The sequence below is a fragment of the Sceloporus occidentalis genome, unplaced genomic scaffold (genome assembly GCF_023333645.1).
Source record: "Sceloporus occidentalis isolate IW3139 unplaced genomic scaffold, rSceOcc1.0.p SCAF_3, whole genome shotgun sequence".
NCBI lineage: Eukaryota > Metazoa > Chordata > Lepidosauria > Squamata > Phrynosomatidae > Sceloporus > Sceloporus occidentalis.
The window spans coordinates 125,512,578-125,539,636 of NW_028316983.1; the positions used below are offsets into that span (position 1 = coordinate 125,512,578).

General features: G+C 42.0%; 1 protein-coding gene across 2 annotated transcripts in view; it reads left to right on the forward strand.

The window, feature by feature from the left end:
- The first annotated feature begins 3,485 nt into the window (after positions 1-3,485).
- Positions 3,486-27,059, forward strand: part of LOC149316715 (myomegalin-like) — a 149,519-nt gene continuing 125,945 nt past the window's right edge. Inside the window, exon 1 of one of the 2 annotated variants that reach the window (XM_089516093.1) lies at positions 3,486-3,591. The gene's annotated coding sequence lies outside the window, so the exon portion shown is untranslated. Of the gene's footprint in view, positions 3,592-9,654; positions 9,786-27,059 lie in introns of those variants that run through there. The other variant, XM_089516094.1, reaches the window with a different exon arrangement.

The window sequence follows — 27,059 nt, forward strand, 5'->3', positions numbered from 1 at the left end:
GCCATTTTGTACGTATTCCATTTTGCACCGCCCCTTCCTAACCCTAATACATATGGAATACGTATTTTTTGGCGGTCTGTAACCCGCCAATAATGCTAGGAAAGGTAGAAGGCAGTTGAAAAAGAGGAAGACTACATGCCAGATGGATAGACTCAATCAGGGCTGAAGCTGCAGGAGCTAAGCAGAGCAATATTGAATAGAGACTCTTGGAGATTTCTCATTTATAGGGTTGCCATGAATTGGGATTGACCGGAAGGCAGTTAACAACAACAAGCAGCCTCGAATATACTTTATACATAAAGATGTGATATAAATTAAAACAACCTTGCCTTAATACTTGACATATGATGGTAAGTATACAGATGAGAGGGGCCAAACGTTTCCACTCCCATTATTGCTTTGTTGGAGAATGCCCTTCTCTCCAGGTCTCTCTCCCTTTGCCTCTTTCATCTCACTGGATTTCCCATGTCCTTTCACTGCTGCTATTTTAAGGAATACATCTTCTATGTGATAAAAAGTTGCAGACCCAAAGAAAAAGATATGGACCCATCTTTGGACCTGAAAAAATCGTTAAGTTGTTGTTGTTGTTGTTATTATTGCAAATTTTGATTGGAAATCAGTAGCTAAATTCCAAATATAGCTTCTTTAATAACAGAACTAGCCACTAGGTGGCTGTAGAGATGCATCTGAGGAGAGGAAAGGGACTCTAAGGAGCCCCAGGGACTCTTTCCTTCTGCACTTTGATAGCATTTTAACTGCCACACATGCCTTCTATGGGATCCTGGGATTTGTAGTTTGGGGAGGCACGAGAGCTTTGACAGAGAATTCTAAATACCTCATGGAACTACAAATCTCAGGATTCCATAGGATGGGACCATTGCAGTTAAAGCACTATAGGCGCGTAGTGTGAAAGATGAAGACATCCTTCATTCTCCTAGAGATACCTTTGAGCTCCAGGAGGAGTCTTACACCTTCCACATCTCCCCAACCCCACCCCTTATAGCAATAGCAATAATATTTCTAAATCTATATTATCAGTGCACTTAAGCACTCCCTAAGCGGTGTACAGTGTGTAAGCTAATTGCCTCTAACAAGATGGGTACTCATTTGAGCGACCTACAGAAGGATGCCAGGCTGAGCAGACCATGGAGCCTGGGGATCAAACTCACAACCTTGTGGCTGTGAATGGCTGCAGTACAGGAATTTAACCACTGCGCCACCAGGAAGCTTAGTCTGTAGTTTTCTCTTCTCCCTCCCCGCTTCATGCTCCAGGACCTCTTTCATTGGCCATAACTTACTGGTGGCACAGGGACTGAAATGGTCTCTCCAACTGCCAATATCTTCAGTTACAGTAACAATACTGGAGTCATGTTGAATACAGCACTATTGAAACCCTCGGAGTGTGGTGGAGTCTCCTTCTTTGGAGGTCTTTAAGCAGAGGCTGGATGGCCATCTGCCGGGTATGCTTTGACTGAGATTGCCATGTTGGACTGGATGGCCCTTGTGGTCTCTTCCAACTCTACAATTCTATGAAACTCCGCTGGATGACTTTGGGCAAGTCACACTCTCTCAGCCTCAGAGGAAAGTAATGGCAACCCCCCTCTGAAGACACTTGCCAAGATTCCCCAAGTGTTGACATAAGCTGGAAAGGACTTGAAGGCACACAACACCATACATGCTGAACTTAGGAGATTTTGTATGTCCGGGCCTTGCATGTCAGGGGCCAAATGTGGTAACATGAGGATGGGGGGTTGTGGGATTTGGAACCGAAGTGAGATATAGGCAAAAGGGGCACTTCACCTCCAAGGCACTCCCTCACAGATCTCCTTTACCAGAACCCCCCCTCAGTGGCATCACTAGAGGATGCAGGGGGTATGGCACCAGGTGATCCCCAATGAGGGGGTGACACCACTGCTCTCCAAACACCTGCCTTTGGGCAGAAGCAGGCCCTGGCATTTGCCTCTGTCTCACTAAAATGATGAAGAGATGGGGTGAGTAGAGTGAGGCTCAGTAGGAGGAAAAAAAGGAGAGGCCCTGTGTTTGTTTTTTAAATTAAAATTTCAAATTTCAAAGAAAAAAGATAGATAGATGAGACTGTGAAGTCAAATGCTTTCATAGCCAGCATCCGTAGTTTTTTGTGGGTTTTTCAGGCTATATGGCCATGTTCTAGAAGAGTTTATTCCTGACATCTTGCCAGCATTTGTGGCTTTGGCCCCTCTCATCTGTGTACTTACCATCATATGTAATTTTTTTAAAAAATGCAGAGAATGCTTACATTCTCTGAAGATGCCATCCACAGATGCTGGCAAAACGTCAGGAACAAACTCTTCTAGAGCTACATTATTATTATTATTATTATTATTATTATTATTATTATTAACCTTTATTTATAAAGCGCTGTACATTTACACAGCGCTGTACATACAATCTTTTTAATTGGACGGTTCCCTGCCCTAAGGCTTACAATCTAAAAAAGACACGACACAAAAGGAGAAGGGGAAGGGGATGAGGGCCAACAGTTCTTCTCTATCTAGCCCAAAAAACCCACAAAATACTGAGGGGGAGACTATAGCTACCAAATGTGTCAAGTTTTCTGTAATGAGGGGGGAAATAACAGAAAGATATAGAGTGGGCTTCTGAGGGAAGGCATTTTGTCATTCCTCCAGGAAAAGAGATTCCACCTCAACATTAGGAGGAACCTTGTGACAGTAAGGGCTGTTTGACAGTGGAACACTCTCCCTCAGAGTCTCCTCCCTTGGAGCTCTTTCAGCAGAGACTGGATGTGAAGTCAAAGGCTTTCATGGCCGGTATCCATAGCTTTTTGTGGGGTTTTCAGGCTATGTGGCCATGTTCTCGAAGAGTTTTCTTCCTGCTCAGTTATGCAAAGCCCCACAAAAAGCTAGAGACTGGATGGTCATCAGTCAGCGATGCTTTGATTGTGATTTCCTGCCTGGCAGAAGGGAGGTTGGACTGGATGACCCTTGGGGTCTTTTCCAACACTATGATTCTATGGTGTTTATCACACTATACTCTTATAGTGCTACTATTCCACTTTGACTGCTCTAGCTGCCTCCTGTTGCATTCTGGGATTTGCAGTTTTAAGGAGGGGTATTTAGAATTCTCAGGCAGAGAATTACCCCTCCTTAAAACTGCCAATCCCAGAATGCAACAGGAGGCAGCTAGAGCAGTTAAAGTGGAATAGTAGCACTATAAGAGTATAGTGTGATAAACACCTATGATTAGAATGACGCTGAGTGGTCCATGGGAATTGTCATTTATGAGGAACACTAGTGCCAAAAAGCATTGCTATGGTGTGAAAAGGGAAGAGGAGGAGGTCAATGCGGGGGGGGGGGGGTGACACCATGAGAGGCTGCACCGGGTGGCACCAAGCCCTGCCAGGAGGGGCCAAGGGGCCTGAGGAGGAGGGTTTCTCCCTTCCAGGGGAGGCAGCCCCGCCCAGCGAAGGGATGCTGGCAGGATGCAGGAGCCCAGCATCGCCAGGGATGCAGGAGGGATGCTCTGCCCAGGAAAGGCAGGCTCTGGAGGCCTCCAGCTGCTGCGGCGAGGCCCTGCCTGATCCCTCTAGGGAAGGTGAGTCTGGAGGGGCCCTGAAGGAAGGAAGGAAGGAAGGAAGGAAGGAAGGAAGGAAAGAAGGAAGGAAGGAAGGAAAGAAGGAAGGAAGGAAGGAAGGAGGCTCTCCGAGATTTTCCTGAGGGAAGGGAGAAGGAGGGGAAGGGGGCCTGGGCCCAAGCTGGGACCAATTGCCCTCCCCCCCCCTTGCAAAGGAGGGCAGCAAGGCACCGCAAAATGGAGGGCATTCGGGGCGGGGGGAGAAATGTAGGGAAATATAGGGGCATGAGACCCAAAGAGAGCTCAAAACCCTCGCCTGCTGGAAAGGGAGGGCGTTTGGGGATCCCTCCTAGGCAGCAGGAGGACATGGAGGACCGCGTCCGGGAAAAGGAGGACCCTTTAACCCCTATTTTTTTACCTGAGGGAATACCTCGCTAGGCATCTCTAGGTCCTCCAGTACAACTCTGTGGTCAACGTCTGCCAGAGGTTGAGCATGGAATTACGCTGCAAGGCCTACAACTGTTTCGAGAAGTGTTTTCTAGGTCCTCCAGTGCAACGTCTGGTGGACATTGACCATAGAGTCATGCTGGAGGATTTCTAACAAGAACCTATTTACTCCTATCCATCAATAATCAAATCCACTAAAGTTGAAGCCACAAATGTGGAGGGCTGGCTGTAACTTCCACCCCCTGGGCATGTGGCTCTTTGCTCCTGGCAAATGGTTCCTGCTGGGCCTCGTTTTCCCTGGGTTTCCAATAGAGGGATTTGTGTGGGGGGTGTTTGTGTCTGTCTTTGGGGGGGGGGTGTCTTTCACAAATGGTGGGAAAGCAGACCCTTTGGCAGCCCACTGCCCACTGCTTTGGGGGATAGGATTGGTACAGATGCTGTGACTTTGGCCCCTGTTTGTCCAGTGACAAAAGGGAGACTTTTCAGTTTGTGAGACCCAAGGAGGTGGAGAGGAGGCCTGGAGGGGGTCTGGCCCAGTGGACAGAGAGGCAGGGGCCAGGGCTTGGCTCATCCAAGGCCTCCCTGAAGGAGGGAGGCCATTATAAAAACCCTTGCTTTGAAAGTCCACCTGGAATCCCATCATTCTGGATCATTTCTCACCCAATCTCTCACACTCCATTTGGGGGCAAAGTACTGGAGCCTCTGGAGACTCCCAATAACAGCAGATTTATAATAATAATACAATTCCTGTGGCTGGCATCTTCAGAGAATGCACTCTCTGAAGATGCCAGCCACAGCTGCTGGAAAAACGTTAGGAATAAACTCTTCTAGAACATGGCCACATAGCCTGAAAAACCCACAAAAACCCCAATACAATTCCTCCTGAGAATTCCCAGTTCCAGGGGTTTCTGGATGAGACAGGTTGTCTAGAGTTCATTTCAATCTGGTTTTGGGCCATGATATGGAACAGAGACATATTTGGTCACCTTGGTGGGTGATGTATGCCAGGAACTAGACGGGGGAAGCATGGTCCCAAACAGACAGGCCAAAATACAGCTGCTTCAGGTCACTTTGGAGATATGCTGTTTAAATGACACACACATGTTAAGAGGCCAGAAGCTGCACCAAAGCTGCGCTCTAGCCCTTAGGACTGGGGCATGGCTTTGGCGTGGCTCCTGGCCTCTTAGGACGCATGCATCATTTAACAGCATACCTCCAAAGTGACACGAAGCAGCTTTATTTTGGCCTGTCTGTTCGGGCCCCATGTGTTGGGTCTCCTGGTCTCCTCAGCAGTTCTCATTACCATCCACCATGGGGTCCTTCTTAGGCTGCCCCACTGCAATGGGACTTGAAGCCACCATTTCCAGTGGTTTTGTTCCTCCCCGGAGGGTGAGTCAATCAAGCAGGGCTTATAAGAGAAAGGTCCTGGCAGTACATTTATTCTTCTTATTCTTCTTTTTATTTTATTTTATTATATCCCGCCTTTCTCCCAATATAGGGACTCAAGGCGGCAAACAGCAGATGTAAAATAATACAATTTCAAAATAATACAGCATTAAAATATATAAATATAAAATTAAAAAAAACAATTAAACCATTGTAAAAGTTAAAACAGTGATGAGTTCAGATAGATAGAATATGTTAAAAATAAAAATCTTAAAATTTAATTAGCACAACAATCACAGCCCTTATCAGTTTGCAAAGGCCTGATGGCCCCCCTCCCTTACAAAAAGAAAACCTCACATCTCCCTTCCATTGCATTAGCTTTACAAAGGCAGGCATGTTGCTTTTTAGATATTTTCTTGGCTTTTACCAGGACCTGTATATTTTTCCTTTGAAATGGACAGATAATTTTAATCTGTAAAATGGGGTATATTCACTTGGGTCCATAACACGCTGCAGAAGTAATGCAATTTGAGACGGCTTTAACTGCCCTGGCTTAATGCTGGGAATTTTGGGAACTGCAGTTTTGTCTGCCACAACAAACTGCAATTCCCAGGATTCCCTAACACTGAGCCAGTGCAGTTGAATTCCGATTGTTGATCATAGCTCACATTGACACTGCAAGCAGGAACCCTACCATTTCATTATATAATTTACTATATCTTTAGGTCATTCTGGCAGGCAGAAAATAAAACATTTACAAAAGTTTATCGGTTGTCATATTCAGGTAGCCAAAGATTATGTTCAATTATGCTTTCATAATCATACAGAAAAAGCTTTCTACTCTGTTCATATTTTAGCATAACCATATTTTTCTACAAAGAAGGAAAACTATAGCTTTGATTTAATGTTATACCATTATCTTTACTGAAAAGACTTAACTCCTCACTATTTTGAAAGGACCCCCCCACCACCACCACCAGAGGCCAAACCCAGTCTTTTTCCGCTTTGCACAATTTCCCTCAGAGGCTCTGCCTAAAAGGTGCTGGCCTGTGTTGTCCCTCAGGGTTCAGTTCTGTCCCCCATGCTATTTAACATGCCGCCCAGAGTGTAAGACTAGGTCTAATAGTTTTAAGTTACAGGAGGGTAGATTTCAGTTGAACATTACAAGGGATTATTTGACAGTAAGAATGGTTTTGCAATGGAACTACAGTGGGCCCTCCACATTCGCTGGGGTTAGGAACACAGGACCCCGTGAAAGTAGAAAAACCTCAAATAAAAAAACCCCTATTTTTATCTGAGGGAATACCTCGCAAGGAATCTCTAGGTCCTCCAGTACAACTCTGTGGTCAACGTCTGCCAGAGGTTGATCATAGAATTACGCTGCAAGGCTTACAACTGTTTAGAGAAGTGTTTTCTAGGTCCTCCAGTGCAACGTCTGGTGGACATTGACCATAGAGTCATGCTGGAGGTCCTACAGATTTCTAAAAAGAACCTATTACTCATATCCATGAATAATCAAATCCACTAAAGTTGAAGCCACAAATGTGGAGGGCTGACCGTAATTGCCTAGGGAGGTACTGAGGTCTCCTTCTCTAGATGTCTTCAAAAAGAGGCTGGACAGCTACTTGCTAGGGATGTACTAATTAGAAATCCTACACTGAGATGGATGTTGAACTCAGAATTCAGTCTTAGTTCAATCAAGACAGAGGTGCTCCAGGTCAGTCAGTGTCATGTACTGGCTGACTTCAGTACAGGAATAGAGGCTTCAGAAGGTTCAGAAAACTTTATCCAGAAAACCAAAGTGATTCACAGCATAACCACAGTCACAGGACTGAAGCAGTTTCAGTTGCAAAAGCTGCATTCGCACTACAGAAATAATCCAGTTTGACACTAGTTTAACTGCCATGTTTCAATGTTAAGGAATTCTGGGAACTGTAATATTTTGAGTCATTTAGCCATCTGTGTCAGAGAGCTCTGCTGCAAAAACAAATTACAATTCCTAGAATTCCATAGCATTGAGCTATGGCAGTTAAAGTGGTATCAGACTGGATTATTTCTGCAGTGTGGATGCAGCCAGAGTATATTAAAAGCACCTAGCCATTCAAATATTTCTCACATTTGCTTCCTATTTGGGATGCAGTGGCGCAGTGGTTGAATGCCAGTACTACAGCCACAACGTTGTGAGTTTGATCCTCCAGGTTGACTCAGACTTTCATCCATTGTAAATGACTTAGACTGTTTTTTAAATTAATTAATTAATTTTAAAAAGGTAAACGACGAGGGCGCGTTACAGACCGCCCCTTTGGGGTGGCCTGTAACCAGCCCTTCCCCTGTCGGATCGGGGCCTCAGCTGCCAGAACGGCAGCCTCTGAGACTCCAATCCACCGCTTTCCAGGCCGCTTCCCCACGGCCTGGAAAGGGGTGTCCTTGGGGCTTCATGCCCCAAGGACACCCGATGGTGGCGGGGAGGAGGAGAAAGGGGCTGCTCGGCCCCTTTCTCCCTTGCATCCCTGGCGCAGCTGTCTAAAGGCTGCGCCAGCGATGCAAACCGCAGAAGGAGCTCCATTTCGGAGCTCCTTCTCGTGCCGTGGAAAGGGCGGTTTAGGCACCCTCGCGCGGTGCGACGACATCACAACCGCGCCGCCTCGTTTGGAGGCAACGCGTTGGTGACATAGTCATGGCGGCCCCCGTGTGAAACGGTCGTCGCCATTTTGTACGGACTCGATCCATACTAGGGTTCCGGACGCCCCTTTCTAACTCTAGTATGGACCCAGTCTGTACTATTACGCCCGTGCAGAACGGGCCGTAGACTGAGAGTGCTCAGTTCATTATGAAGCATTATAGAAATGTAAATGCTATTGCTATTTCTATTCCTGTTCCCAGGACTGCCCCTTGCTTCCTCTCTGTTCCTACCAAATTGTCCTTGGCAGTTCAAAGCACAGTTTATAGCAGGCCTGTGGTCCTCTTGTGACGGGCCAAAGGATTTTAGGCAGCCCACAAGGACTTCAACGCTCTGCCTCCACCCAGTTTTCTCCTGAGAAAGAGCCAGACTGCAGAGCAGTTTTTTATTTTAATCCCACCTAGGAGACTGAAGCTGCCTCTACACTGTAGAAATAATGGAGTTTGACATCACTTTAAATGCTGCAGCTCCATCCTATAGAATCACGGGATGTGTAATTTTTACAGGCTCTTTAGCCTTCTTTCTGAAAGAGTGATGGGGCTTTGCAGGATTATGTAGGATGGAGCCATAGCAGTTAAAATGGTGTCAAACTGCATTATTTCTACAGTGTAGATGCATTGTTAGCATATCCCATCACCCTTCCAGCTGAATATGGGGTTTCCTGTGGTTAGTACTTGTATAAATAAGTGCAAAAATCTGCAAAGTTACCCACTTCTCACATGCCTTCTCTTGAGCAAATTAACTCACCAACATTTAAAGTAGGCACTGCTACTGCTGGCAGTGACCCCAAGTTACCCCACATTTTTGGGTAACAGCACCTTGGCTTATTTCTATCCCCCCTGCTCCATGTAAGATCAGGTTAGAGCCCTCTGTGCATCAAGGTCTATGAATGTGTCTTCTTTGCCTGCCCTCTGCCAGTTTTTACTCCATAGATACAGTTCTGTTCTTCATCACAGGAGTCGTAATTGTAGCTACCACCAAAAATAGTACATTCCTGAGATCCCAAATTCACAGCTGCCTTTAAACCAAGACAGGGCATGGAAATTGTGCTTCCCCTTTTATCATCTCCTTCCTTCCCTCTTTGTTTAGTATGCTGCTTTATGGGGATGTCGCATGGTCCTGCTACAGTTGGGTTCACAAGTCACTTGCCCAGGATTTTTTGTTCTGTTTAAGCATGTGGAGGTCCTTTAATTTGTTAACTTGTTAGTTCAGATAAGACAAGGCACAGTGGCTGCATGTGTGGATGTGGCTGTGCGTGTGAGAGAGGGAGCCTAAAGGAAAAACATTTCTGATCATAAACCTCAGAAGTTTGGTGGAATTCCTTTCTTGAATACAACAGTTTCTTTACTCCCTTTGACTGCTCAAGATGAGAGGTGGCTGGGCTGACTGTAGTTGCCTGTCTGGGCTCCACCTCCACATGGCTGTTCTCCAGAGAATCCTGAGCCAGCTGGTCATTTGGGAGGCTCCTCGTTCCAGGGCAGCACCTCCCATCTGCCCCTCATTCATGCCATATGCCTTTCTTTCTGCTTGGGATAGTTGCTGTTTTAGACCTACCACTTCAGATCAGCAAGAAGAAAGTTCGTAGCATAGAGAAAAGCCATACTGTGAGCTAGGCAGGTTCAGGGCAAAGGAAGGAATCTTCTCTGTCTCTTTCCTCCCTTACTGGAAATGAGAAGCTATTCCTCCAGAGCGTGGTAAATGGGTAAGTAGCACTTATATTCCTCCTAACCAGATATCACAGTCCATTGTATGCTGCCTTGCTGTCAATGCTTTTCAAAGCTTTTTGCAATGGCCCTCTATTCTCTGGCTTCCACAGCTTATTTTCTTTTCTTGGATTTATCTGCCTCTAAAACTGTTCATGCATGACAATGGACTTTATCACACTGGGAAAAAAAGATGGGGGCATAGCGGGAAGGTCTTAAAGTCCTTCCTGTGATCACGCGGGAAGGACGGGATCATGACAGGACAGGGATGGGACGTCCCTCGTGTGATAATGTCTTTTCTTCCAGCAATAGTATGCTGCCCAAGGTAAACCTCACCTGGTGTGAACCTCACTTAACATGATTGGAACTTGGAAGCAGCAGCTGAAAAGGCTTTCTTGTGAATCCTCCTTCCATCCCCTACATGAACATCCCAAAGGCCCATACTTCAAGAGGAAGACTGTTTTGATGCTGTTTATTTGAAGGGTGCTCTCTCTCTCTCTGGTTCAAAAATTTTTTAAAAAATGTTTCCCAGTACTTTCTTTCTCTTTTACCTTGCATCGTATTATATATTTCTAGGCTGCATCCACATTGCAGAAATAATAATAATAATAATAATAATAATAATAATAATAATAATAAATTTTATTTCTATTTCCCGCCTCTCCCAATGGATCGAAGTGGGATTACAAGCATAAAACCACAATAACATATAGATTACAATAAAATATCATCACTTAAAAATACAATTCAGGACAATAAAAAAGATAATCAGGTGGGACACCACTTTAACGTCCATTGCTCAATGCTATGAATTCTGGAAATTGTAGTTGTAACTACCCTGGAGGTCTTTCAACAGAGGCTGGATGGCCATCTATCGGGGATGCTTTGATTTAGATTTCCTGTATGGCAGGGGGTTAGACCTTATTGACCCTTGTGGTCTCTTCCAACTCTATGGCCTGTTACAGACTGCCAAAATAAAGCTGCTTCGGGTCTCTTTGGAGCTATGCTATTTAAATGATGCATGGGTCCTAAGAGTCCGGAGGTCGCGCCAAAGCCACACTCTATTCCTAAGCACTGGAGTGCAGCTTTGGTGCAGCTTCCGGATTCTTAGGATGCAGGCATCATTTAAACAGCATACCTCCAAAGAGACCTGAAGCAGCTTTATTTTGGCAGTCTGTAACAGGCCTATGATTCTGTGATTCTAATTCCTGGAATTCCAAAACATTGAGCCATGGCCATTAAAGTGGTGTCAACCTGGATTATATCTGTACTGTGGATACAGCCCGTTCTTTTTACTGTCATAGAAATTTCAGGCTAGGAAAGTTGCTTTATATTGTTATAAGACACTTTGGAAACTTAAACTTTAAAACTTAGATTTTAATTTTTTTTTAGTGTAATATGGGAGGCACTGTCCTTCAGATTCACTTGTGTTGAATTTATTACCTGTTATAAGTTGGCATCCTTCTCAGCAATATTGTTGTTTAGCCAATTATTCCCCATGTTATTTCTAAATATCATCATCATCATCATCATCATCCTGTATCTCTATTCTTCTGTTCTTCTTCTATTCTTCTAAGAATAGAGATACAGGATAATAGCACCGTAATGAGGGATGACCTCTCACAGGACACACCTTTGATTTGATTTGGTTTCAACTTTATAAATGTTTCAAGGCAGCAGGACATTTGTGCCCTGAATAATTGTGTAAAAAAGATAATTTAAGGGAGGGCATGATGAACTACACCAGCTGAAATGCTCTTCTACACAAAGTTACAAGATTCCCACTGCTATGTTTTGTACCTGACAACTCTACATTTTATTAATGTCTTTCCTGTGTGGCTTTTCAAAAGGAGAGGCAAGAGGATCAATTTCTCTCCAACATATTGGAAGTCCCCCCCCCCCCCCAGGAAAAAAACCATGATAAAAGAAGGAGGTCAGCTAGGACATATACCAAAGATTGGGAAAGATAGGAACATGCACAAGAGGATTTGGTTGAGAAGGATAACCAGGGAAGCAACAAAATATGGGAAGCATCAGCAGCATGGTAGAAGAGCAGATTCTAGAGACTGTGTCATCACTACCACCCATCCTGCCCCAGTGCTATGGCTTTCTATTCACCCAAGAAGAAATGTTGTTGGTAGACCTGCTAGGAATAGCAAATTGGTGAGTGGCAGGGAATGATGTGTCATAGGCATTTTAGGAATATTCCCCAAGCTGGGCTGTAAAGCTGTATTCAGTGCTGGGGGTGTGAGCCTAGTGCAACTATTCCTTTTTGTCTGCGTCTGTATTAACCTGTGTTGAGAAGACCTGTGTGTGTGTGTGGGGGGGAGCCGCTGCTGCTGCTGCTGCTGCAGTGGAGCACTGTCTCATGCCTTTGTGAGATCCATCAGGGCTGCTGCCATCTACATCACATCTACTCCCACTGGGCTGTAGGGAGGGACTCCACAACCTTGCAGTTCCACTCAGTGATAAGGGTGCCAGCTCCTTTACCTTTGAATGCTGCCCTGAGGGAGGGACAACAGGGCTGAGTATCTTCTCATCCAGAAGAGCTTTTCCAAGTGCATCCTGGCAACTAAAGCCTACATGTACTTTTTCTACTCTCCTCTTTTTTCTGCCTGACTGTTGTTCCAGCTGTATGGCTGGCTATCAGCAGGGGCTCATGGAACCTCAGGAGCAGGTGCCTATGGAACCTCAGGAGAACCCAGTTTGCAGTTGCTGAGAACCATTTTGCCTTCTGCTGTTTGGCAACAGGCCAACTTTCTCCTTCCATGGATGCAGAGAAGACCAGTGCAGCCCTCTGAGAGTCCCTCTCCAAGGGCATTCATTGACTTGAAGAGGGAAGTGGAGACATGGCCACAAGACACCAGCCAAATGTTAGATGCCAAAGGCCCACCCAAAGCCAGACTATAGGGGACCCCTATAGAATTACATTTCTATATTATGTAGATGCTAGCCATGGCCACCAGAGTAACAGGACTTTAGGACTGGTGTGCTCAATGAGTGGGAAAGAAGAGAGGCTCGGATAGGAATTCAAAAGACACTGGTTAGACCCTAAATAATTCTTTATTTTAATTATGTACAGTGTGCCCTCCCTTTACATGGGGATCCGTTCCAGATCCCTCCTCGTAAGGGGAAATCGGCGTATGCTGAAGCCCCATGGGAAGTAATTAGTTCTTCTGGGGTGCGCGATGGACTCTTTTGGCATGTCTTTCAGTGTATGCTGAAAGCCGTGCATGGCGCGCCTGCATAAAAGGTGAGCGCACTGTAAATATTTTAAATACTGCATTTTAAATGTTCCTCTTTTTCATGATATATTGTTAAAGTAGTACAGTGTACTCATCTCATATGCAGGCTTACCATCTGTGGACTCAAGCTCATCCGGATGGCAAGCCCTGGATATTAAAATGGTGTGCGCAGGAGCACACGGCCATAGCAAACAATGGGACTTGAGGTCCCACGTTGTTTCCCATATGCAGGGTGGTCCAGAACAGATCACCCACATATACAAAGAGTCCACTGTATATGGAAGGGATTGAAAGCACACCTCAGAAACAAAAATAAAAAACAGAAGAAAATTAAACATAGATAATGTAGAGTGAAATTATTTAACCAATAAATCAAGATTGGGACTATGCGTTCCAATCAAGATGGTGAATTTTGTGGAGGCAATTACTTCAGTACAACTTTTCAGCCTTCTTGCCTAGTACTCATGTAGACAATACCACATCATGCTGTTATTGTGCTATTATTCCACTTTATCTGTTATGCCTACCTCCTGTAGAGTCCTGCCATTTGCAGTTTAGGGAGGGGCATTTTGACTTCTCAGCCAGACAATTTAAGCCTCACTAAGCAACAAATGCCACAGTAGGCAGCCAGAGCAGTAAAATAGAGATTTAACAGTGGAGTGTGGTATTGCAGTCACTAAGGGGTTGTGTAGACAGCCCTGAAGGGCGGTCTGCAGTCGCCTCTTTTACACCCAGATCGGGGCCATGGCAACCGCATGCCATGGCCTCAACCTGGCCTTTTCCAGGGCATGAAAAGGAGTCACTTAAAAACAGCTCCTTTTTGTGCCCTGAAAAGGGCGCCATAGCCATGGCGCTGCAGCTTTACAGTGCCCCTTCAGCGCTTCATTGTGCAGACACAGTGCTGGAGGAGCATCGTAAAGCCATGTGCCATGCATTGCGGCGCGCAGTGTCACACCACCCTGGGGGCGGAGCTGGAGTGTGTGTCGTGTAGATGCTATACCTCGCTGCCACCCCCTAGCCAGTCTTTCAGGTCAGTCTGTACATGTTTTCTAAAAATAAAGATTCCCACCATCCCTCACAGACTCACACCTGCCTTGTGATCATGGAAGTCTGACAGTTTAGCTATAATATAATGTTAGCTCCTTTCCAGAAGACTCAGTATAGCTCTAGCTGCTATACTGAATCATCTGAAAAGAAGCTGGTATTCTGTCTGTGGTTTGAAGAAGGCTTCTTGGCATGCTCTTGACTATCCGTTGAGTCTATAATCCCCTTATTGATTGTAACTGAGCCACATTGCCACATCCCTCCCAAGGGTTGATCTAGTTTCTCTTGCTTTCTGTGCAGTTCTTCCATTGAGCAGAGGAAGAGAGAATTTGAGTACTAAATTGATTTAACATAAGGGGTCATTCTTTTCCATCCTGACCTTCCCATCTGCTGACCACTCATTTATTTGCAGAAGGATAGTGGTGACTGAATACTCCATCCTTGCTGCATGTATGCTTGTTTATGCTACAGGTTATCACTGTTCGAGGCAACGTTGTTGATAAGTAAATTATCAGTATAATTTTAGAGTCAGAGAGTAGTGAGGCACCTGGGCTGTACTCATCCACATGGCTGTGGCAGGTTTTCTGAAGACCACCATTTCCAAAGGAGTTGTGATGGAAGGTTTTGAATATGGGAAACAGCACAACACAAAGATATCATCTCTTACCATCAAGTCAGTGAAACCTCCCGTAATGTGGAACAAGATCTAACTTTAAGAAATCCTCACATTTAATTTACTAATTTAAATCATGAACTGTATAGTCCCAGTTTAAGTGTGTTTGTGTATCTGTGTTTTGGTAACTACTCATCCTCTACATCTGAAGGCAACTGATTGGTTTCAGATGTAATATCTGAAATAAACAGATCTGAACTGCATCCAGAGATTTGTGGTGTTAGGGAGTGCAAGCAGTGGTTAGAGATCCTGATTAAGCAGCTAAGACCCTATACAAACAGGCCCTTTAGCACGTCCTGGTGATGTGCTAGGGTTGCCTTGGGACGCTGTTTCCAGACGCCCCATAACCCTAGGACATCACCAGGATGTCACAGCTGTGCTGCGCCATATACACAGTGTGCACAGCTGTGACGTCACTGCTGCGCACCATCCAGATGGGCACGCACGGCAGTGATGTGCTCGCGCCGCCGCAGGCAGTTTGCAGCTGCGCTAAAAGGAGCTGCTTTTCAGCGCTCCTTTTCTTTCCGCGTAGCTGCACCACGCAATTTGGTTGCTGCAGTGCGGTTACATGGAAAAGAGAGGCAGCTCTCGGCCACCTCTTTCTGGCGGTCTGTATCCCGCCAAAGATTCCAATGGCTTGGAGGAACAACCTAAAGGCTTTATTATAGGAACTCCATTCTAAAATAGGAAAATTACTCAGGTTGCTAATCTAATCTAGCTTCATTCTAGAGAATCAGTTCAATAAATAAAATAGTGAATTGCTGAGCGAGGAGAGGCAGGAAAAGAAGAGGTGGCACAACATCCCTAAGTTATCAGTTTACATCACAGAGAGAGATCAGGATAAGTAGACAAGAAGGGAAGACACTTTGGGTCACTCAGGGCTTTATCACATGATAGGTTTGTTGCACAATTGCATTGTCTTGGTTCTGCGTTTGATCTTTTCTTATCATGCAACATTGTGACTATTCCATTGTTGCACTTCATTTCCATTGTTACTGGATTGCATATTTTCATTGATGGGGAAATCCATTAATAGACTCACTATCACTGCTATTCAGTTATTGCTTCTGGTGCAATTGTTTCATTTTGTTGCAGGTCAGATATTCTAGCCATCCTGTGGTGTGAGTGGGCATGGTCCTCCTCTTCTCCCGCTCCCCCTTTTCCCCCAAGCAGTGTGAAGTCACTCCACTTCCAGAGTCTAAACAAAGCAGAAAGCAGAAATCATGGTGCACAGAAACATTCCTTTTGCTCCATTTCCTGGTATTGTTTTTTTTAATGTTTTGCCATAATTTCACAATTATGCTGCTGTGACTGGTTGCCAGCATGCCACAATTCCTCAATTATAGCAAAACATTTTTTTTAAAAAAAATACTGTGTAATGGAGTAAAAGCAACCAATTTTAACCAACAAGTACATAGGCACACTATGCAAATATGTAAATGAGATAGGCAGATTATGAGTCACATTGAGTGTGTGTATGCTATCAAATCAGAAATGGTAGCAGGTAAAGGTGTCAAACAACGCAATTGCAAAAATAAATAAATAAATAGTGCACATGCACTATGTAGGGTGGACATCAGGAGGAAGTTGGGGTCAGTAAGGCAGTGTGGAAGACTGATTGCAGGAACATGCATCAACACAGTGGTACTGTAGTGCTATTGTAGAAAAAGTGTGGTAGTGATTGTTTTCGTACTGGTGTGTTTCTATTTGCTTAAACACAATTGCTGCAAGACAACAGGTTGGTATGATAAAGCCCTCATTTTATCAAACCCTATTATGATCGCCTTTTCTGAGGCATTCTTAAAGTCAGTGCTAAGTGTTATTACACTTCTTACATGTGAAAGGCTCAGAACAGCTTTAGAGGCAGAGAGGTACAGATGCTAAGATGAACTGTTTTTTATTTCTGGTAGTCCATGTTCCAAGAAGGGAATCTTGTTTCAGCCTACTTAAGATGGCCCTCTTTCCTGCTTCTTGTTCAGGTGGGATCCGTATTACATTCAATACATGGGATATGTTTGCACTATTAAGCTTCAGACTTGTAGAGAGAAATGTTATGGTGAGAGAGTATAAGTCTATACTGGCACTGCAAATCAGAGAAAGGCCTGGTACAGACTGCCCCAAAAGGGCAGGCTGGCGGTGGCCTGTTTGCCTGCCGAGGGACTCTGCAGCAGCCAAACGGCCCGGCATCCCTCTGCCCCAAAAAGAACCTGGAAAAACCAGGTTCTTTTTAAGATGGCTCATGACGTAAGCAATGCGCAGTGACATCTATATGCTGCACGTCGCTTACATCATCATGGCAGTGCCATATTGCTTTGGGCTCATCTGTCCCGGGCCTAAAATAGCAAACTACTCTTTTGCCTAAAGCCTAGTAGTAGTTTTACATAGCTTTAACAGGAAGTTGGGCATTTTTTGAAAAAAGAAAATTTATCCTCTCTTACACATAGCTTCCTTGACCACATCCAGAGTCCATTATTTCAACACTCTTCAAAATGAAGAGTGTAAAATGGAGCAATGAGAGTATTGGGCATGGCTGATGTTTAAATTGCATAACTCTATTATTGCACCTGTTTTGAGGATATGCTTTCTTTCCAAGCCCAGCTCAAAGTGCTGCCTCTCACTTTTAAAGACCTAAGTCTAGGCTGCTGGATCTTTTCTGGGTTGCATTCCCTGGGAATAATCTGTCAGAGGCCTTATACTGGCATTTAGTAGCAGGCTGGGCCAAGGATCAAAGTGGGCACGACAACTCCGTTCCTCTCTCCTTCTGCCATCCCTCTCCTTTCCTTCACTCTCTCCTTTTTGATGATCCCTTTCATTGTTGCTCTGACTCTTTCTGACCTTTATTTGGCCTGAGACAGATGGGATAAAAGTGGCGTGCCGCCGCCGATACTAGGTTCTGGGCATGCGTGCATGACACAAGCGCAGCTCCGCATCCGCACCTCCGAAATCACTCTTTCCAGAGGTCTGAATTGTTTGTACTTGGTTTTGTGGAATTACACTAAATGCCACACACCTGAGACTTTGGCCCAGTACAGACTGCCAGGACGCGATGTCCTGACGGCAATAGTAGGACTCGACAGCAAACACCAAACAGACACTGCCAAGCCCTACAACATATGGCATCGCCATTACAGCGCCGCACCTCCACACAGTCATGTACAGGATTAGATGTTGTAAGGGCTGCAATTCAGCCCTTACGACGTCCCAATAAGGAGCCGTTCTAGGCAGCTTCTTTTTTGGTTCACAGCGTTGCCGCATGGTTTGGTTGCTGCGGACCAAAAATGGGCACCTACAGACCGACCGGAAAGGGGTGGTCTGTACTGTCCCTAAGAATCACACACACACACACACACATACACACATTAATGTCACGTAATTTTCATACATTCTTTGTGTTTTTCTTAAAATTAATTTCTATATAACACCAAGTTTGTTATTATTTTCTCTTTTACTTTTACTTTCACACTATCCGACCCTATCCCACAAATCTTTTATATTGTTTATTTATTCATTTGACCCATGTTTGAGCAAATTCTGTCTGTATTCTTTTTCTCCTCTATTCAAAGAATAGTTTACATAATTTATGTATCAAATCTATGAATAACAATGTGTGTGTGTGCGTGTGTATATACACAACCGTATCTAACACTGATCTATTTAGATATGCATAGTGTGTCATCTATTAGTCTGTTCTGTTTTTACCACTTTTTTCTGGATACTTGGTGAATAAAGTGGATGCAAACAAATGTTGTCTATTTGTTTATCATTAACTTTAATGTTTTATCATTTCGAGTAAAGATTTAGGTGAAGTGATTTACTTAATATGATTCCTACTGAAGTAATCTAATTTAGGATTAGTAATAATAATATCTAGGTTAGCTTATGTATAACAGAAGGAGAGCCATTAAATTCAGTTTTCATGTGTTATCTATATCCCAGTCTTTACAAAAAATTCTGAATCTATCCCAGTCTTTATCAGAGTCTTCCATCCATTTTCCATTCATATAGTTTGTCAGTCTATCAAGCTCTATCATATCTAAACTTTTCTTTAACCATTCATCTGTTGATGGAGTCTCTTTCTCTTTCCATTTTTTTTGCGAAGACCATTCTAGCAGCTGTTACTAAATACAATAATATTCTTATGTGTTTCCTCTCCCCCCCCCCCCCCCCAATCATGTTTAGCAAAAAACTTTCTGGTTGAAATGTCATATTGATGTGCAATATTTTTTGGATCAAATTATGAATTTTTTTCCAATAAGAGTTTGCCTTCGGACAGGTCCACCATAAATGATATAACGTTCCTTCATTTCTGAAACATTTCCAGCAATTACTTTTTTCTTTCTTTTTCATCTTAGCTATTTTATTAGGGGAGAGATACCATCGGTGAATCATTTTGTATAGATTTTCTTTCACATCCGTTGATAAAGTCAATTTCAAATCTTGACCCCATGCTCTTTCCCAATATTCTAATTTATTGTATGGCCAATATTCCTGGCCCATTTAATAGTGCATTCTTTAACCGATTCATCTTCAAATTCTCTTTTCAGTAGTAAGTAGTAAAGCTTAGAGATGGTGGACTTTTTTGATTTAAATATGATTTTGTCTAGTTCATTTTCATTGTTTGTTATACCTTCTAGTTTTAAGTCAATTTTGAATCTTTCTTTAATTTGTCTGTATGGGAACCAGGAACATTTATGTCCGTTATCTTCTAACGTTTTATTTGTTTTTAGAGTTGGTGTTTTGTTTTTCTATTCGATTATATCCAAATATCTTAGTGGAGTTCCTGTGTCCGTTGAAATTTCAATTTTCCAAGCTTCTTGTGGGGAAGCCCAGCTCGGTATTTTTCTATAAAATTTAAATTTGATTTTATTCCAAACTAATAAGAGTGATTTCCTGATGACATGGTCTTTGAATTGTTGATTAACTTCTGATCTTCTGTACCAAAGATATCCATGCCATCCATATATTTTATTAAAACCTTCCAAATTTAGTGTTTTTTTAATCTGTGAGTCTGATCCAGGGTGTTAACCCAATAAGGGTGCATGCATAATAATATATTTTTAGGTCAAGAATCCCAACGCCACCTCTTTCTTTTGCCTCTTTCATTATTTTCCATTTTATCCTTGTTTTTTTTTTCCAGCCCGCACAAATTTTGAAATTTCATTTTCCCATAATTTAAATATTCTTTCATTTTGGTAAATTTTGGAATAGAAACATAAATTTAGGTAAAGTGGGCATCTTGATTGCTGCGATTCTACTCATTAAGGAAAAATTTAAGTTTTTCCATTTGTGTAACTCCTCTTTTATTTTTTTCCATATAGCGATATAATTATTGTTGAATAATTCAGAGTTCTTTTTTGACAATACAGTTCCAAGGTATTTCGTTTTCTTACAAGTTTGACAGCCTGATTCCTTTTTGATTGATACTACCTCTGTTCTTGGTATGTTCATTGTTAAGATATTAGATTTTGATTTGTTAATTTTCAAACCAGCATATTTATCAAATTATTGGATTTCTGCCAACACTTTCTGTATGCTTTCTGACGGCTCTTCCACAATTATAGCTAGATCGTCCACATACCCTCTAACTTTATATTCTGTATTTTTAATTTTGGTCCCTTTTATTTCTTTGTTATTTCTTATTTTGTTAAGCAGAATTTCTAAGGCCAAAATGAATAATGGTGGGGATAACGGGCATCCTTGCCTTGTTCCTCTCATAATTTGAAACAGTTTTGACAATTCACCATTAATTATAATATGTGCATTTTGAGTGTTATAAATTGCAGATATCCAGTTAGTAAACGTGGTTCCTAAATCCATTGTTTCTATTACTCGAATCATAAATTCCCAATTAATAGAGTCAAATGCCTTTTCCATGTCCAGAAATAGAACTGCTGCTTTTTTACTTGGGTGTTTTTCGTAGTATTCAATTAAATCTATCATTGTTCTTATATTTGGTCTTAAATTTCTATTTGGTAGAAATCCGCATTGATCTTCATTAATTGTTTCTTGGAGAATTTTTAAAAAATCTTTTGGCCAGAATCAATGCAAATAATTTATAATCCAAATTTAGTAGTGAAATGGGTCTGTAGTTTTGTGGCTCAGTGGATTCTTTATTGGGTTTCAAAATAAGGGTTATGTATGCGTTTGTCCATGATTTTGGTATTCCTTTTTGTTTTATTACATTGAAGGTCGTATATATTAATGGGGGTAATTCTTCCTATAGTTTCTTATAGTATGGTGCTGTAAAACTGTCTGTCCCCAGAGCTTTTCCTATTTTCATTTCTTTAATTCCTTCCAACTATTTCCATCATTGAAAAGTTAGCGTTAAGAGCTTCTCTCTGTTGACTGTTGATTTTATTTAAACCATATGCTTTACTGTAAAGTCCACATTCTTTCTCAAAATTTTTAATTGCCTTTTTCCCCTGGTAGAGATTGTTGAAGTCATTTTCAAATATTTTTTGAATTCTTTTTATATTAAGTGTTAAATTGTTCCTGTCTTTCATTTCCAAAATCATCCTTTTCTCTCAGTCTTTCCTTAATTTATATGCAAGTAATTTACCAACTCTGTTTCCTGATTCAAACTGTCTTTGTTTAATTGCTTTAAGTTTTTTTTCCTATTTGTTCTGTTGTTGTTTCTGCTAATTCATTTTGTAATAGTTTAATTTGATCTAAAATTTTTGTAATTTTTAGGTTCTCAGTCTTCTGGTGTTTTTTCTTATTTCACTTTTTCTTTATACAGAAAAATATAAATCTCGCATTACTGCCTTAGAGGCTTCCTAGACATTTAGAATATCTGTCCCTTTGTTTACGTTTTCTGCCATATAGAATTTCAACTGTTCTTTTGCTCGTTTTAAGTTTCCCTCATTATTTAATAGATAGTCATTGAGTCTCCACGTCCTTGCTTTCTTTTCTCTTTTGAATTTTAGCATTATCAGGTTATGATCTGATATCTTTTTTGATAAGATTTCTACTTCTGTTACTTCTTTGTAAAGAGCTGAAGATACTAAAAAAATCGATTCTTGAAGCTGATTTATGAATTTCTGAAAAATAGGTAACTTCTTGAGATTTTATATGTTGGGTTCTCCAGGGATCCAGTAAGGAAAGTATATCTGACATTTCAAAAAAGATTTGTGTCAGCTTACCTTGGTCTTTTTAAAAAAAAATCCTGGATGATCCTCTATCAATCAATGGGTTAATGATCCCATTCCAGTCCCCCATAAATACCATATTGTCATAGTTCAGTTGTATTACTTTTGTGATGACTGGTCCTCCAGTCATCTGGGAACCTCTTCTGAACCATAAGGGGTTAATGTGGGAGGAGGTACATGCTAATGAGAGATGACATCACATGCTAATGAGCTGTGACATCATAGCTGATGTAAGGTCTAACTGACCAATCAGAGAGTGGGACCGCGAGATTCAAGAACTTTCTATGGGAAATCTTTAAAAGGCCCTTTGCGGCCATGCGCTCCTTTGTCTCTCCCTTGATCCTCTCCTGAGGGGGAACCAGATGATGTCTCTTGGAGTCTGGGGGACACAGACTCAGGAATGCAGGTAGAGTTGGCAAGGAGCCAGCTCCCTGATTCCAAGAACTCAAAAGGACTACAAATCCCATCTTCCGTGAGTAGTTAGGAACGTGTTAGCTAGTGCGTTTAGGCCTTTTGTTATTTTCAACAATGGCTTGTCTGGAATGAACTCTGTAACTGTGTTCTTTGACCTGCAAGGCAAGGAGGCTTTGCAAGAGTGATATAAATTCTTTCTATCCTATTCTATCCCTTTTTAAAATAAACTTCTCTCTTAAAAAGCATCTGCTGTCTCTCTGCTCCTATACACGTGCCTTAACTCGGCTATTGACTGCTCTGGGTGAGCAAGAAAGGAAACTAGATCTCTCTCTCTCTATTCCTCACAAGTCCCAGTGTTTGTGGGGGAAGGAGTTCATTCACTGGGTGGTGGCAGCGAAAAGTTCTCTTTGTAAAGGGATCCCCTGAGAGTAATAGTCACGCACAGGGCTTTGCCCTCAGGGATCATCACAACTTTATTGAAAAGTTCTTTATAAAATTTAGCTTTATTTTCTAATGGGTCTTATAAATGTATTATCAAAATTTGTTTTCCCTCAATATTTATTTCCACTCCTATATAACTCCCCCCCCCCTCATCTTTTAGTACTTCTTTCGCCAAAATATGATTAGACACGTATATTGCTACACCACTTTTCTTCTTTTTCCTTGCCGTGACGAACTGTTGTCCTAGTTTGGAGTTTTCCAAATATTTTATATCCTTATCCCTAATGTGTGTCTCTTGTATACTTGTTATTTCGGCTTTTTCTTTTTCAAGAAGGTGAAAAATTTGTTTTCTTTTGTGGGGGGAGTTCATTCCCCTTATGTTCCAGGAAATGATTTTATTCATTATGTTGTATCCAATATAGATTTCTTTGGAAAAGAGTCCGATTTTGGAGTCCCAAAATTTATTTATTCCAATTTCCTCTAATTCTTCTAATTCTTCATCATCTTCGATATTTAGTCCTCCTGCTGCTTCTGTTTGAGTGTCTAGATCATCTTCCTCTTTTTCATCTGTCTTTTCTTCCACATCTCCTTCATTATTCGCTTCGTCTGTTAGTTTCTTCTTTTTTTCTTGTTTGTCTTGATTTTTCTTGGTTTTTCTCGTTTCTTCTTCTTTGTCTTCTTTGTATTTTCCGATTTTTGCCAAAAGTATTTTTGCTTTATCAATTGTATTTATTTTGTATGTCTTCTCATTCCATGAAACTGTTACACCTTCTGTTGTTTCCCATTTAATCTAATGTTTTTGTTTGTAACTGTCGAGTGAGGAAGAAATAGTCTTTTCTTCGCCTGAGTACAATCGGGGGTACATCTCTGAAAATTTTGATGATGGATTTGTTAATTCTTAGTTCTCTTCCATAACTTGCTTCTATTATTCTGTCACTCATTCTTTCCCGAGTAAGATAAACAATAATATCGCTGGGTAGTTGTTTTATCCTAGCTCTTGCTGAGTTAACACGAAAGATCTTGTCTGTTTCCAAATCCATTACTTCTAGAGGGATATCTGTTACTTCTGCTAAAAATTGAATTATTATATCATAAATATCTTCATTCGGGTCTTCTTCAAGACCTCTTATTTTCAGGCATTTTTTCCTACTGTTCACTTCTTTTCTTAAGTTGTCTTCTGTCTCTTGTTTTTGGGTGTTTTCTAAGACTTTAGTTCATTTTTCTAAATCCTCTGTTTTACTTTTGAGTTGAGTAATTTTTGTATGTGCTTCTTTTAAATCCTCCGTTAGGGATTGAATGGTTGATTTTAGTTCATCCATTTCTTCTTTGAAATCTTTTCTAATGTCTTCTCTGCATTTTACTACTTCCTGCCTAAAGTTTCTCTCCATCCTTTCGATTGCTTCCAGAATTTTTGTATTTGTGTCCGGCATTTTCAATTTTGTAGATGGTCTTCTAGTTAATGTGCGGCTTGCTGCTTGTAGTTTTTGTGCAGTATTTCTAGTCTTTGTGACATCTTTGTGAATATTTTAACCTGCTTTTAAACAATTCAAATCAGATTTAGTTAGCGTATCATTAATTGTAAATCAGATACCCCCAGGTAATCAAATTACAATATCACAGTTGATTAACCAATTAATTAACTTCTCATGTCTACCCGTAAAGAAAAAAAAGTAAACAATGTTTTTTTTATCCAAGTAGCACTCAGTCACGTGTTATTAACTAAATATATTAGTCTTAGAGTCGCTATATTATTTCTATCTGTCTGAGATACAGTTAGAGTCCTCTAATAGTTATAATGACTTCCTCCTAAGTCCTCTAAACCAGTATAGTTTAATGTAAGTCCTCTTTATACGTGTTGTTTAATGTAGCAAATTGTAACTCCCCCTTTGTCTTCTGTCTAAGGCGCTTTACAGACTGCCCAAAAAGGGCGGTCTGCCGGCGCCGCTAGTTGCTGCGTCTGGGAACCGTAGCGGACAAACCACGCGATTCCCAGACGCAACCAAAAAAAAGCTGCAAAATATAGCTTCTTCTTGTGCGGAAATGGCGCCACAAGTCGCCAATGGCGCACTCGCGGCATCATTTCTGTTGTGTGACGTGCAGGCGCTAGGCGTCCGCGACGTCAAAATGGTGGTGCCCGTGTAGAACGGGTGATGCCATTTTGTATGCTCTCGGCACGTACTAGGGTTAGGGGGGTCCGGAAAGGACACCCCTTTCTAACCCTAGTACGTGCGTGGCACGTACCTTTTGCCCGTCTGTAATGGGCCAAAGATATGCTTATTTCTTTGTATAAATGTCATCTCAATCCCAGTGTTCTGTACTAACGCACGCCTTCTTGCTCTCCTTAATATTTCAGTCTTTGTCCCTCTATTTGTATCAATGTTGTCTCCTCCCCAGTCCTCTATTCCGATGCACGCTTTCTTATTCCCCTTAGAATCTAAGTCTCTGTCCCTCTCTTTGTATCAGTGTTGTCTCCTCCCCTGTCCTCTGATCCGACACACGCTTTCTTGTTCTGCTTGGAATCTGAAACTCTGTCTCTCTTTTTGTATGAATGTCATCTCCTCCCCAGTCCTTTGATCGACGCACGCTTTCTTGTTCTCCTTGAAATCTGAGTCTGTGCCTCTCTTTTTGTATTAAGGTTGCCTCCTCTCCAGTCCTCTAATCTGACGCATGCTTTCTTGTTATAATTAGTGTATAAATCACTATCACTCTGTGTTATATCAATATCTTTCTCTTTTTTCTTCCTCTGTCTGGCACAGCCCCTTTAATTCTCCTTAATAAGTGAGTCTCTTTTTCTCTATCTCTGTCCTCCAAATGCCGTTGAATCTAAACCATCTGCTCCCCAGATCTCAATTTCCACATGACCTCTCTTGAGAGTCTTTTAAATACAATGGTTTTCTATCCAGCTCTCTGGGGTTCCTGTTTCTTTTTGCGGGGTTAGTGATCATTAATATGCTAAATATTATTAACGTCCTCCATAAAGGTTACTCCGCCATTTTATTAGTTTCATTTGCTATACATTAAGTAATCAGATCCTCTTGCATCTGTCACTTCTTTCATCAGATCATCCCAAGTTCTCAATATCTGGGTAGTTAGGTCACTAAAGGTTATATTCTTCCAAATATTTTTGTGAATAGTTAATTATATTTCCTTTAAAGCAACTTCTCCCAAATGGCTTTTAAAGCAGCAGATCGAAGCACATTCCTCCTAGCACGGCCTCTGCGCGAGGGAAAGCCTCCATTAAACCCGAACATCAGGTTCTAAAGTTTATTAGATTAGTGGCACAGATTCTACTAGCAGAATTTTACTGGTTGCCAAACTTACTTCTTATAGTCTTTTGCTTCATTTAATTTAAAAGTTGGTAAGGACTCAGTTCTTGGAGCTCCAACTGTGGATGCAGTACGTCCGCAGTCACAAACCCTTCTGGCTCCGGCAACTTTCTCCTCTCCCACTCTTACTGCCAGCTGGGAGGGTCTGTCATCGACCGCTATGGACCCGTCTGAACCCCGTTTATCAGCGGGGTCTTTTGCAGAGCTTGGAGAGTCTCTCTCTCAAGTCTGCCACACCTCAGTTGGCCAGATCAGGATCCTGCTCAGAGATCCCGCTGTTCTCTTCTCACCATTTTACCGGAAGTTCAAGAATCACATATATTTAAATCTATGGCCCTTGGGCAGAAAGTTGTACACCTCTGCCTTGAATGGTTTGGGACCTGGGCACCTGAAAGACCCTTTTCTCCAACAGTTCTGCCTTCCTGCTTAGGCCATGAAAGACCTTGCTCAGTGTTTCAATTGGTCAGTACACCAGAATCAGGATAGGACCTTGCTTGCTGAGGCATTCTGGCTATGGAACTTTGTGCCTGAGAGGTTCACATGGCTGCATCTCTGACTGCAATACCTTGTAAAACTGTTTTATTTTTGGGGTTTGCCTTTAACCTAGAGATCTGAGACATGTTTTTGTACCTACCTCCCCTGAAATTTTACTGATTGCTTTTATAGCATTTTATTGTTTGGTTTTTAACTAAAATGTTCGTGCTTTCATTGTTATGAAAAAGTGTGGGATGTAAATATATTAATAAATAATGGCCTGATATGTTTCAAGTTATGGTCACCTTTATCTGTTATGCTCACCTTTATCTGTGAGTAATTCTCATTTGGGACACCTTCTGGGCAGATGTACATTGGTTTTGCATTGAGTGCAATTAATATGGGTTTTAAATTTAAATCATTATACATACATAAAATCACAACCAAACTAGTTTCAGAGTTGTGTGACTGTTTCAGGATTAACAATTTTATTATGGAATAAAACCTT